The 14,378-nt window shown below is 39.4% G+C and overlaps 1 protein-coding gene across 1 annotated transcript in view; it reads left to right on the top strand.

Annotated features, from left to right (window-relative positions):
- The first annotated feature begins 474 nt into the window (after positions 1-474).
- Positions 475-14,378, top strand: part of SLC13A3 (solute carrier family 13 member 3) — a 52,481-nt gene continuing 38,577 nt past the window's right edge. The window contains exon 1 of the mRNA XM_070940026.1: positions 475-563. The gene's annotated coding sequence lies outside the window, so the exon portion shown is untranslated. The remainder of the gene's footprint in view (positions 564-14,378) is intronic.

The raw sequence follows: 14,378 nt of genomic DNA, 5'->3' as shown, positions 1-14,378 counted from the left end.
GGAGCAGGGCTGATGCAGCGTTCCTTTCTGGCCTCGCCCCCCTCTCACCCCGCTGCATTTCAGCACCGCGCTGCCACTTTTCTCGCCGCCTCCTTACGAACCAACCAGCACAGTTTTTAAAAAGAGCCGTGCGCCGCCTCGGCAGGGGCTGTTCCGGCGCCGAACCGCCCTCTCGATTTCCCTCGTCTCGGGCGAGTAGAGGCGGCGTGAGGGGGCGGGTGCCCAGGCGGAGCCAACGAGGTTGGGGGCTCGTCTTCTTGGGTCCGACAAGGCTGGTACGGAGTAGGAATCGGTTGGAAGAGCCCCCTGCTCCGGTCCGGCCCGCTACTCCCCCCTCCCCCGGTAAAAACCCTGCCTCCTCCTCCTCCTCCTTCCTCCCCTGAGATAAAACCTCGGTCCCGGCGCTGCGTCCGGTCTCACTTAAGCCGGTCCCGTGGGGTGTTTGTCAGGGTATGGCAGCGCTGGGAGCCGTAGTGAAGAAAGTGTGGTGTATCCGCCGCTATTTGGTGCTTCTGTGCGCTCCGCTGGTGCTGCTGCCCATCCTCTTCAACCTGCCCCCCAAGGTAACGCCTTGCCCGCCACCCTTTCTAGGGTACCCCCTTATAAAGAAGCTTCTTTTCCTTCCTGCTTTCTGTGCCCCGATCCCGGACTCCGTGTCCGTCCCCATGTGGAGTAACCACTGAGCTGCTCCACCGACTAAGCTGCCCCCCCCCGTCTTTCCAACTTTATCTTTAACTGAGATAAGCAACATCTGAGCAGGTGATTCCCCCCCCTCCTCCTCTTAGTGTGTGGGAAGCTCGGTTCATATAACTTTCAGACTGTCACCACCATTGGCAGGTCGTAGTTAAAGCAATAGGAGGAGGAAGAGTAGTATGTCCTCTACTTTGCTGAAGTAAAATCTCTGCCTTAATTGTTTGTTCAACTTTTATTAAGCAAAAGTAAAGCAATATTAACTTTAATTAAGGGCCTCCCTTTTCATAAAGAACTTGTTCTCTGGAACAGCCCAGAGATTCTGAGAAGCAACTTTTCGACATTGGTCCTTATTCCTCTTCCCCATCTCTTCTGGTAACTTTGATTTTTTTCTCCCTCCCTTTTCCTCTTTATCAACCGTCCTGCTTAACGTCCCAACCACTTAATCCACACCATTTAATCTGTGCTCTCTCAGGATTCTGAAATATTACTATCATATTTCTATGGTAATAATTGCTGGTTTTCTGATTCCTGCAAAAAAAAATTTTTTTTAATTTCAAATATATTTATGCTGCCTTAACAATTCAGAGGAGCTTAAAGTTGTTAGTGCTTCATCTTGGTCTCCTAATCCTGATTTTTGATGACAGAAGATCATAATGACTAAAAACAGTTCTAATCCAGTGTGTTTGAAGGGCAGCAACTTGGAGACAATTGACGTTTCCAGCTAAGAATCAATCTTTCAAAATACAAGCTGACTTTCACTGATAGTTGTTCTGTATCATATACATTTTCCTTTCTTCTTTTCCAGGTTTCTTCCCTTTTCCCTCAGCATTTTTATCACTAAGAGATATTTGCCTCAAAGGAGTATTTTTTTCTTCAAATCTAAATCATTAATCTCTCTGTAGAAAAATAATATTTCTGTGTCTTTAAAGTTCCAGTTTCCCCTCTGCTATGTTAGAAGACTTGCAGCTGTAGGAGAATAACTCTTCTCTACTACCCAGTCAAGAATACTGCGAGCCATGTACTGTTCTCTCCAAAATTAATTCTCTCCAGCTAAACATTGTAGCCACTATTCCCTGGCCTGATCTGATATGATTCCCTGGTACAAGATTGTCTCTTAACGCAGCATCCTAAATCTGAATATTTTTAATTGAAGAAGACTATCTCACGTTATTGGAGAAACCTTCATTCCATTCTGTAAAATAATGGAAAATCACAGTTTTCCAGATTGATTTTTCATTACAAAACTAATGTAGTTAGTTTGGTTGAAGAACTGCTTCTCATTCATATCACAAGGATATGAATATTTTTCCTGGAGAAATATCCAGAGCTTGGTCATTATTGTTTTTTCAGATGCCATGTCCAGACAAACGTTTTTGTACCAATAAAGAAGAATATTTGTAGCTCAGAGTTGAAATAAGGCGTCCTTGGTGCTCTCTGAGCTTGGTTGTTTTCTTGCAAACGTTTCATTACCTGTACTTGGTAATATCATCAGTGCTTGTGACAAAAACAAACATTTTTGTTTCCTGTGCTTCAAGCGAACCTGATTAATAAAATAACATCGCTTTATTCCAATTTTTGTCTCTTCTTTCTTGGTTATTATTTCCAAGATATTTCGTTGTTACTTTTATGTTTTGATCACAAAGATGTTCCAGAGAGCATGCTCAGAATAGAATAAGTAAGTCCTGTACATTTTAATATATAAACAAGTAGTGTAAGATTGTAATGCAGTGCAATTTATTTTTAAGAAAAACGATTTGATCAAGAGTTTGCTAAGCAATTACTTGGCCCACTTCCTAAATTTGTCATTCCATGCATCGTCTGCAGTGTAACTGTACATTATTTTTGGCTATTTCAGTACATCTATAGATGATACAAAGTTGTGTACAATAATATTAGATGTGGAATAGGATTTTTTAAAAATAGAATCAAACGTAGAAAAATGGTATAGAATTTTCTTATAAATGCTAGATTATCATCCTTTTCTTTTTCCTCTTGCCAAGTTCTAATTGAGATATTCAGAGCTTTGCTGGCACAAGGGAGACCAACAGCAAGGACACCCAGTTCCAATTCTCTGAGAAAATGTCCCTGTCTCATCTTCCGCTTCAGTCTTTAAATGTCTTTCAGGTTAAAAGATCTGCAATCATGTGCAATAAAATCCAGCACTAGTGCTTTCAAGCACTGTCTCTCACTGTATATTGTATTTTGACCATTCCTGAACATGTTCAGGACAACGGTGTGGCACTGCTTTACACAATTTAATGTTCTTCAGCTACATTGTCTTTCTTCTAAACTGCATGCCCATCAATCAGATAGAAAGCTGGTAGTATTTTTCCTTTTACACCATGAAAATCAAATTGTATCTACAGGTAGTCCTCACTTGGTGTCTGTGATTAGGTCTAACAGCTCAGTCATTAAGCAAAGTGGTTGCTAAGTGAAAAATCATGTGACTGCAAATGTGCTTCTGATTTTATACAGGACATAGTATATTAACTGACCATAATGTGAATACACAACTGAGAAAGAGAGAGATGCTGTGAAGATGGTAAATGTGAACATCGGTCGCAAAATTATTTTTCCAGCAATTGTTGTAATTGCAAGCAGTCACTGTCTGAGAGAGCTACTAAGTGAGGACTACCTGTATTTTTTTTTTTAATTTGATTTATATGCCGCCCTTCTCCGGAGACTCAGGGCGGCTTACAATGTGTTAAGCAATAGCCTTCATTCTTTTGTATATTTTATACAAAGTCAGCTTATTGCCCCCACAAACTGGGTCCTCATTTCACCTACCTTAGAAAGGATGGAAGGCTGAGTCAACCTTGAGCCTTGGAGAGATTCGAACCAGCAGAAATTGCAGGCAGCTGTGTTAATAACAGGGTGCACTAAACCACTGTACTATCAAGGCTAATGTAATATCTTAATATCATTGGACTCCCTGTTAAATTTCCTCATCCATTGATCTGCTTGCTTGGCAGAGCTATAAAACTCACAGGGAATGAATATTTTTCTTTTTTTAGTGCCTTCAAGTCAGTCTGCACTCCTTGCAATTGCCTGAAGAAGTCCCTGCGGCTTTCTTGGGATATTTTCAGAAGTGGTTTGCCATCACTGCCTTCCTAGGGCTAAAAGAAAGTGACTGACCTTAAGTAACTAAGTCAGCTTTGCTAAAAGCAGGGCTAGATATCCCAATATCCTGGTTTCTAGCCTGGTGTCTGTAATCATTACACCAAACTGGATCTCTTTAGAAGCTTTGTTTACTAATTAAACTTTCAATAACTGCATTCAAATACATGTTCATACAAACCAGAATGAATAGTAGCATACTAAGGCTCTTTATTTCTACCATTGAAGATAGTGTTTTAAGATGGTTGGGATATCTATCTGGCCATTTATTTGGAAGTTCAGTTTTGGAGCCAATAATGAAGCACTTTTTGCCTATACATTCTAGGGAAACTTTTGTTTCTTATATTTTAGCCCTAAAGTGAAGCAATTATATTGTATTCTTATGTTATTCTTAGGACTGAAGTAGATATAATCTGAAATGAGTTTCAACGTGCATGTAGAATAACAGAGTGGAAGGGACCTTGGAGGTCTTCTAGTCCAACCCCCTGTTTAGGCAGGAAATCCTACACCACTTCAGACAAGTGGTTATCTAATCTCTTCTTTAAAAACTTCCAGTGTGGGAGCATTTACAACTTCTGGAGACAAGTTGTTCCACTGATTAATTGTTCTAACTATCAGGAAATTTCTCCTTCCTTCTAAGTTGCTTCTCTCCTTGATTAGTTTCCACCCATTGCTTCTTGTGTTTAAAATAATACTGATATTATCAGGACAGTTTAAAGGACTGATAATAAATGAGATCATAGCAGACGACGAGACAGGTATAATTCTTTCCTGCAATAATCCTGAAAACAACCCCTACTCTGAAGCTGATACTTGTGTTTAGAAGAATAAGACCATTGGCATAAGTGAATGGGGTTTCTACTGCAACAAGTCAAGTTTCAGCATTTGCAACTAGAGAAGGAAAAAGTTAGCCTCTACCTGCCCTACTGCGTTCTTTCTTTCGATTTGTCCAGTGCTTTTAAACCCTGCATGTTTGAAGGAGAATCTGATTGTAAAGAAATTTGAGGAGGGATATTTAAACTTCGAGTGCTGCATTTTGTTCAACTTCTTCTGTTATGGATTATCAACTTTTTGGTGTTATAAAAATAATGGGTCCTTTTCTGATACATACATTAGAAATTTGGGTTTATTTCCTACTCAAGAATGCTAATACTATATAGTGCAGGGGTGTCAAACTCATGTTGTCATGGTGGCATCACGTGACATATTGTGACACTCCTCCCCCTTTGCTAAACCGGGTGTGAGCGTGGCTTGCGCGTGATGCATCTAGCTTGTGGGCCGCGAGTTTGACAGCCCTCGTATAGTGGTTAAAGATGCTGCACCAAAACAAGAGAAACCCAAAATCTAGCCCTTGCAGAGGCATAGAAGCCTAATCTTGGGTCAGTCATGCTCTCTCAACCCAAATCAACATTCAGGTTCTACAACAACCTGTGGAAGAGTAGAACTCCTTGTCACATCAGATACTGAAAGCTTTGCTATGTGAACTGAAGCAATTGTAGTGCAAACCAAGCACTCAATTGAGACATGCTAGGAAAAACAGCAACATTTTAATTTTTTAAAAATCTGGCCCCTATTGTTTTTTTAATAAATAACTCAAGGTGATAAACATACCCAATACTACTTCTTACTTCTATTTTCTCAACAACAACATCCCTATGAGGTGAGTTGGATCGAGAAGATTAGTCCAAAATCCTCCAGCTGGCTCACAATCATCTAGTTTCTAGCCTGATAATACTTTAATCATCAAACTGCCTCAGTTTCCTACTCAGATTGTTGCCACACATACATTTTGCTAAAATAAACTGTAGGAACTGGTAGAGTTCTTCCAAGCTACATTATGCACAATGTTATTTATCACATTCATATGCCCCTTATCTCGCAATTCAGGCGACAATATGGTAATATCTTCAATGTACCAAACAATATTAGCAAAAATCCCTGTCCCATGAAGCTTATAATCCAATTGTAAGCATGCTCCGCAACTGGTTGGATGACACAGTTGATATGTTATCTGTCCCAGCAATAAGGCTATCTATTCTATAAACCAATCGCACCATCCATATTTAATATATCACCTCAGCAGTGGCTGGATGACGATGAAAATCTTTATTATGAATAATCTTAATGTCTGTACTTTTGAATGTGATATACCAGACAGTTTAATTACAGCTTTTCCTCAAAAGGTCTTTTTCCAATATACAATTCATAGAAGAATGCAAGAAATTGGCATCATTTTGTTGAAATACAATTTCTATTGAGCTCTAGGCTCCCTCTCCTTTGTCCCTATTTAGCGCCTGGCTCTGATGGGATGAAACATCCTGCAGGCCTGAAATCTTGTCCATGTCTGCATAGAGAGGTTCCATGCAAATATTTATGCTATCTCAAGGCAATATTTTCTGTATTCTTTAAATAAACAGATTTCTTTAGTTTGGGAAAAATGGCAAATGCCTAATTTTTTTTTAGCAGCCAGATATTCTTCGTTGAGCTTACTGTGAGACCAATTTCTGATTTTGAGAATCAGAATAACTTTGTATGGGCACACAGAGAAGGCTGCTGTTGAAAAAGGAGAAGGCCAGACTGTATATTTTAAAATGGTGACTTGAAATGCTAAAGGTGTTAGGACAGGTGAAGGCACAGTGGGCCAAGGTGGCGCAGTGGTTAGGGTGCAGTACTGCAGCTACTTCAGCTGACTGCTAGTTCAGCAGATCAGCGGATCAAATCTTATTGGTTCAAGGCTCAAGGTTGACTCAGCCTTCCATCCTTCCGAGGTGGGTAAAATGAGGACCCAGATTGTTGGGGGCAATAAGCTATTTAGTATACTGTCTTTGGTGTAAGCCGCCCAGAGTCCTTGGAGAGTGGGCGGCATAGAAATATGAATAATAAAATAAAATAATAAAAATAATAAATTCATATGGTTGTTGGATCTATGCAGCAGGAAGGAAAACAGGTATGTTAGGCATACTTTTCTGAACTGAAACGAAGCCTGGTAGGAGTCGAACTCTAGAATTTTCACCTGCTAAGGAAGATGAAACCGTTCTGCAATGAATGAATTGTGAATGCAATCTCTCTCTCCTTCCCTTCTCCCCACAAACTGCAGAGATTTTCAAGTTTTTTGATCTGATTGACTGACACTGGGGATTTTGGGTGCTGGGTCCTGTTTATGATTTTCTTTCTTTCTTTCTTTCTTTCTTTCTTTCTTTCTTTCTTTCTTTCTTTCTTTCTTTCTTTCTTTCTTTCTTTCTTTCTTTCTTTCACAATTGTTTTAAAAAATATTTACAGAAGAAGATAAAAACCAATACAAACTAACATAAAATATGGAAGAAAGAATCAAAGAAAAATAAAAAAATATGAGAAAAGGAAAAAGTTCAAAAAAATAGAAAAAATAAGAAAAAAGATAAAAAGTAGTAGTATCTGACATTATTCACAGCAGTTTTGCTGTGCATTCTCTCTCTAAAGTTACATCATATGCGAAGTTCTTTCTATAATCTATCCTATCTAATCCTCAAAACCATAAATCAGAAGTTCATTTTTTTAAAAATTTTAGGCAAAAAAGACCACAAGAGGCTTCCAGTCACCATTTCTCTAATCTTTCTCTAATCTTTCTCAACCTTTCTCTAATCAAGAAAAAATCAATTTACCTATTTCAGAAAAATCTGTCAGTTTCACCAGTCTTCCATAGTGGATTGTGTCGAATCTTTGAATCTCTCTGAATATAATTATCGTGCTGCAAAAATCATATACTAAAATATTATTCTATTGCTTTTTTCTAACTATTTATCCATTAATCCTAAAAGGAAAACTTCTGACTTCAGTTGAATGAGCTCTATTTATCTTTGTCCTTTTTTGTTTCTGGACAGCAGGGCACACTTACAAACAATCTGGCCTTCTCTGCAATTTTACAAAGTTTGGTTTTTCCAGTAGGTTTTTGGAAACAGATGTATTGTGAATTCTTTCCTCTTGGAATATGATACTTTTGTTTGAATTGAGTTCATATACCTGCTCCGACACAGGACTGCAAAGTTACTTTCTGATTTTTATGTATATATTTAACCTTAAATTTGGTTGCTCAGAGTTGCAGTGGCATGTAAGTTTCATAAAACAAAAATATTTCTATTTATTTCAGTATAAAATGTCAGGTGGAGTGTTGAATTTGGCAGATATGAAGGAACCTGTCGGGAGCCCACATATTCATGAGTGTATTAAGTATACTTATACCAGATGAAACTTTCCATTATATTACTGCTGGCATTTAGATTATACCTTGATTGAAAAACAAACAAACAAAATAGCTTTGCTGGATCAGATCAAAGTCTTGCCTAGTCTAGCACCCACTTACATATAGTGTTGTTCATTTATTTTGAGTGATATGGAAGCAAAGCTTGAAGTACCAGCTTCCTCCTGTTGTTCCTTCCAGTAACAGATAATTCAGAGGCAGTTCCTGAATTTCATTTCCTGAAAGTGGCGGCAGCACATCAGCAGTAGCCAATAATTCTACATTAATCTTTTGATTCTGTTTTGACGTCCTTTGTCCCTAGTAGCCATCAGCATGTCTTCTATTATTATAGTGACTTCTCAGTATTAATTATGCAGAAAAACACTTTTTTTCTCTTTGTCCTGACTCTTGCCAAATAGCTTTATTGGCAATCCCCTGTTTGCTTTGCTGTGAGTATAACACCGAGATAAGCAACCTATACCCTAGAATTGCATGCACAGATACAGACACAAACACAAACACAGACAAAGGCACAGACATGCACATATACATACCCGCACCCACAGTGTATTTTAGAAGTTTCACTGATCACTTTTGCTGAACATCAGTTGCAGGTTTCCAGCTATTTTGAGAAGACAAACACACAAATATTGCAACGGAATCCATAAAAAGGGCTTAAAATAGAGACAGAGATGGAGAAGAGAATTCTAATACCGGTATTATCATCTTGCCCACTGCCGTGTAAAGTTACAAAGGATGACAATCTGCAGTAGCATAGCCTAAGGTTTATTTGTAGATGGAAGGGAATATACCCCAATTTTGTTAGTCAGGTTATTTAATTGTAGGCAGTGTTTTTCAAGCTTGGTACCTTTAAGATGTGGGACTTCAAATCCAAGAATTGCTCAGCCAGCATGTTCATCTGTTTCTTTGCTCTGAAACAATCTCAAAAAAAAAAAGGAAGATTTTGGAAATTCTAAGATTTGAAATTGCACTGGCTAATACCTAATAAGAAAATAATTCATTTGCACCATTATTAAACAGTTTATTTTTTGCTATTTTAATTGTATTTACTTTTATCCTACTCTACCACATTCATACTTTACAATAAAGCAAGCTATGTTTTTGCTATTCTCGATACAAGAATTTTATTGTATGTATCCTACAAATAATTTACAAGATCCAATATAAAATGGCTAATCACATTACTTATCTCCCATCTCCATACAGCATGTAATGAGTACTTCAAAACTGGGTTTTGTTACTTTCAATTTATTTGCCACCTTGTCACCAAGCATTCCCAGTCACCATATTCTGGGAGTTGAAGTCCAGACATCTTCTATTGCACTGTAAATAGTTGGAAGTTGCTGCTTTTTTTTCTTTTCCTTTTCCTTTTTACCTTGTATCTCCTTTCCCTTCTTTGTGATCTTTATTTTCATTTATAAAAATGAAATAATAACCTCTAATAAAAATGTAAAAAAAGAGAGATCACTGAAAGGGTGAAATCATTATGGAGTGTAGCCTATTGGGCTGGGAAGCTGTGTTTCTCAGGTACTCATCTCATCCCAATCCAAGGTGGAGTTATGCCTTCCCTTCAATGAATTGGAAATGAAGACAAAATACAAGCCTTTATGCCACAATAAAAGGGCATCACACCAGGGGTGGGCTTCAAAAACTTTAGCAAGGGGTTCTCTGCCCAGTTGCTGGGTGGGTGTGGCCATGGTGGGCATGGCCTAGTCAGCCTCCTGCACCATGGCGGGGGGAGGCGTTTTTGCCTTCCCCGGATTCCGGACGCTTTCCTCGAGCCTCCGGGAGGGTGAAAACGGCCTCCCCAGGCTCCAGAGGCCCTCTGGAGTTTCCAGCCTTCTCGAACTTCCGATAGGCCCGTTTTTCATCCTCCCCAAGTTTCTGTGTGCGCCCTACGCCCTGTACTTACCTGCATCCAAAGCGGATTGTGTGGGCACTCCTGGGAGGGGTGGGCAGGGGTGAGCAGGGCCAGCCAGGAGTAGGATTTGGGTGTTCTCCAAACTGCACAGAATCTTAGCTAGCGGTTCTCCCGAACCCCTGAGAACCCCCAGCAGCCCACTCCTGCATCACACTCAGATTTTGGCAGTGTCTCCATAAAATCACACTTGAGCAATCAATGAGGAACAAGGTCAAAAGGGGGCATCAAAAGATATTTATAATGTAGGCTTCAATGCCATTAAACAAAGAGTCAAGACAAGGTAATTCAGAGTAAACCTTTTGCTACGTATTCTAAGTGTTAATAGCAAGAACATTAGATCTATGTGTCTATCATTTCAAGGAATTTGATATGCATTTAGGCTCTACTAATTCTATATAGTGCTTCTGAAAAGGAGCAGCAACCTCTTCAGAAGCAGCAGCTCCTACTTCAATAAATTCAACACATGCATTTTGTAATAAACAGCTATATGTACAGAAATATTTGAATATTATTCCTGGACCACATTCCTTAATGTTGGACCTCGTCTCTCATCTTTTCCAAAAGAAAGTCAGAGACAAGTGAACTCCAGAAACTTTCCCACACTTATTTATTTATTTATTTTAAATTTATATACCGCCCTTCTCCCTGAGGACTCAGGGCAGTGTACAGCCAGAATTAAAAAACATAAAATACAAATATTAAAAAACAATTAAAATATATATAAATTTGGCCCAAAATTAAAAATACAAACCAATTAAAACATTTAAAATTTCTTCTTAAGCCAGCCCGGCTTGCTGGAAAAAGTGGGTTTTAAGGGCACGGCGGAAGGCACTAAGGTCTTGGATTCTCCTTATCTCTGGGGGCAACTGATTCCAGAGGGTAGGTGCCCCTACAGAGAAGGCCCTCCCCCTGGGGGTCACCAGCCTACATTGATTGGCTGATGGCACCCTGAGGAGGCCCTCTCTGTGGGAGCACACGGGACGATGGGAGGTCGTCGGTAGCAGCAGGCGGTCTCGAAGATAGCTAGGCCCGATGCCATGGAGCGCTTTAAAGGTGATAACCAGCACCTTGAAGCGCACCCGGAAGACCACTGAGCCAGTGCAGCCCGCGCAGGAGCGGTGTTACATGGGAGCGCCATGCTGCTCCCGTCACTACCTGCGCTGCTGCATTCTGGACCAGTTGGAGCCTCCGGATACTCTTCAAGGGGAGCCCCATGTAGAGAGCGTTGCAGTAGTCAAGGCGAGAGGTGACGAGGGCATGAGTGACTGTGCACAGGGAATCCCGACCAAGAAAGGGCCGCAACTGGAGAATCAGGTGAACCTGACAAAAGGTCCCCCTGGTTACAGCTGTCAGATGTTCCTCCAAGGACAGCTGCATATCCAGAAGGACTCCCAGATTGCGAGCCCTCTCTGTGGGAGCCAAAGACTCGCCCCCAATAGTCAGTGATGGAGTCAACTGACTATATCGGGATGCCGGGAGCCACAGCCACTCAGTCTTGGAAGGGTTGAGCTTGAGCCTGTTCCTCCCCATCCAGATCCAGACTTATTATATGTGTTCATATGTATTATTCATATAATTTATATATGTATATATATATATATATATATATATATATATATATATATATATATATATATATATATATATATATATATACTTAGTATACTTTTTTGGGGTAGAGATAGATTTGAAATTGACTACAGGTACTTAACAACAGTTCATTTAGTGACCATTCAAAGTTACAATGGCATTGAAAAAAAAGTGATTTATGACCACTTTTCACATTTATGACCGTTGCAGCATCCCCATGGTCACATGATGAAAATTCAGACGATTGGCAATTGACTCATATTTATGACGGTTGCAGTGTCCTGGGGTCATGTGATCCCCTTTTGCGACCTTCTTACAAGCAAAGTCAATGGGTAAGCAAGGTACACGTAACAGCTGTGTTACTAACTTAGCAACTGCAGTGATTCGCTTAACAACTGTGGCAAGAAAAGTTGTAAAATGGGGCAAAATTCATTTAAATGTTTCACTTAGCAACAGAAACTATGGGCTCAATTGTGGTTGTAAGTCAAGGAGCACTGTACACTGCTACTAAATATCCCCTGAGAAGAGGTAAAAGAATTCACCAAACAGGCCACTTGATTATTGGTGTTCAGGCCTGCACTTGAGCTTGCACAAGACTCTCCAGTTTGCTGATATTGAAAAAGTTTTTGTCATAGCTTTTCTGCCACCTATATACTGTAATTCTGGAAAAAAAGATGCCATATAGAAGAGGAAAAGGCAAAAAAAAAAAAGTGAAAGGGGGGCAGGAAGATAGAAGAAGAGAGAGAGCACAGAAGGAGGAAGGCACAGAAATATCATGGTCTCTTTTAGAGCATTCTGTAGAACATTGTCCTCTTCTATAGTGAGATCTTATTTAGCTCTGAGTTATTGAGACGGAACTCAGTCACTTTTGTAATTGAAAACTTTTCACTGTTGTTAAAGTTACAGCAAAGGTAGACATTAAGACATATTTTGAGCAATTATTCCCACAATCTCTTAATATTGGCATTCTGTCTGTACTGATGGGAATACAAATCCAGAATAAATAATGGAGAACAATAGCAATAGCACTTAGCTTGATACATCGCTTCACAGTGCTTTACAGCCCTCTCTAAGTGGTTTACAGAATCAGCATATTGCCCCCAACCATCTGGGTCCTCATTTTACCCACCTCGGAAGGATGGAAGGCTGAGTTAACCTTGAGCCGGTGAGACTCGAACTGCCAAATATTCTTCTTTTTCCTCTGTGGTAACAGATTATGTAAAACATGTCTTGCATAACTGAGGAAAACACAACTCAGCTGGCAATTATTACACGGTTGGAAAATTAACTCAGTCACAAGGCTCGTTAGAAAGTTCGCATTTGTAACAAAAAAAGTCATTCTGAACGTTAAACAAGTCAAATAATTATTTTTTTAAAAAGAACATTTGAACTAATTCAGAGGCTGGGTCAAAACTAATTGGTCATTGCCATGGAGCACAGTAAGTCAGATGTCAAAGCTGGTAGAATCAAGAAAGATGCTATTTACATCTTTTTTCTCTTTCCATGGGAACTGATGCCCTTTGACCAAATTCACCACATGGCTGCTTTGTGCAGAGACTTTGGTTCCCAGTTTATGTTAAAATTGAGAGATGGGAAATTTGGTAGCTTTGATAGATATGTTTGGAAATCTGTTTGGAAACCTGAAGAACGTGGACAACACAAATAGCCCATTTGTCAGGACCGGAAATTCCCATTTTTTCAAATTACGTATGATACTTCTTTCCAGACAGTTCTCAAAACTTTAGAATTACATTGCCTAAAGTTGTGGTTGTGACTTCTGTATTTGAATAAAGATTAATCACTTGCAGAAATGTAGGTGATGTCACTTGGAATAATACTTATTTACTAGCACTTTTATTGGTCAATGACTGAAATACATTTTTTGCCTAGTAAGTCTTGTTTCCAACTCTTGTTTCCAACTCAGTTTCTGCATGCTGCACTTAAGTGGGTGATTAAATAGATTTCTTAGTTCATCTTGTGTAGTTTCCATTCCAGTATATGCCCAGCCTTTCTGAAATATTGAATGATGAGCTAATGAGAATGTTTTTCTTTCCTTGGCTGTTTTCTTCCTTTGGTTTTTTTTCACCTGAATGACTGTTTAGTTTTGTTTTCTTATCTGATCCCTCCATTAATGAAATTAATCCATCTGATGTATACCTTTAACCTAAAATTCTTCTTGCAGCCTTAAATCCATACAAAAAAGGGAATCTATTGAGTGCTCATGTAGACCATAAATAACTTATCATGCACTTATAATAAACCACACTTCTGAAGTACCTTTTACATAATTCAGATACTTCATGTTTATAGTCAAACTTTAATATAATAGATCACTATTATAATAAGTATGAAGGTATGCAGTGGCTTTAGACTTCACAAGAAAATTGTACCTAGTTCTGCTGAGCTGCAGAACTGGCATATACCCATAGAGAATGTCAGCATTTGCTTAGGCTGACACAATGGGTAGGGGCAAGGAAAGCAGGCTGTAGGGTTTATTAGGATAAATAATCAGCACCCACTGATTTAACACACCCATGGTGTTAAAGAGATACAGAAATCTTTAATCTTTGTTTCTATCTAGGGTTCATCTGAGTGCAAACTTTCAGCCCCCCCACTTTTCCCCCAAGGGAACCTGAGATGCCTGGCTCAGACATCACCACAGATATGCTTCCTTAAAGGCAGCTACTCTCAATGCTGAATAATGTTGATGAGAAGAAGGAAGAGCTACAGCCCTAGACAATGGTCGAACAAATGAACATTGAGTCTGAAAGAGGAGAGTTGATGAAAACATGACAGAAAGCACCCTCCATAGTTTTTAAGGAG

This window comes from Pituophis catenifer, unplaced genomic scaffold (genome assembly GCF_029215685.1).
Source record: "Pituophis catenifer annectens isolate HBS135680 unplaced genomic scaffold, rPitCat1.0.hap2 SCAF_3, whole genome shotgun sequence".
In the NCBI taxonomy this organism is placed as follows: Eukaryota; Metazoa; Chordata; class Lepidosauria; order Squamata; family Colubridae; genus Pituophis; species Pituophis catenifer.
Note: the sequence above shows the minus strand (reverse complement) of the source record. Positions and strands in the feature narration are given on the sequence as shown.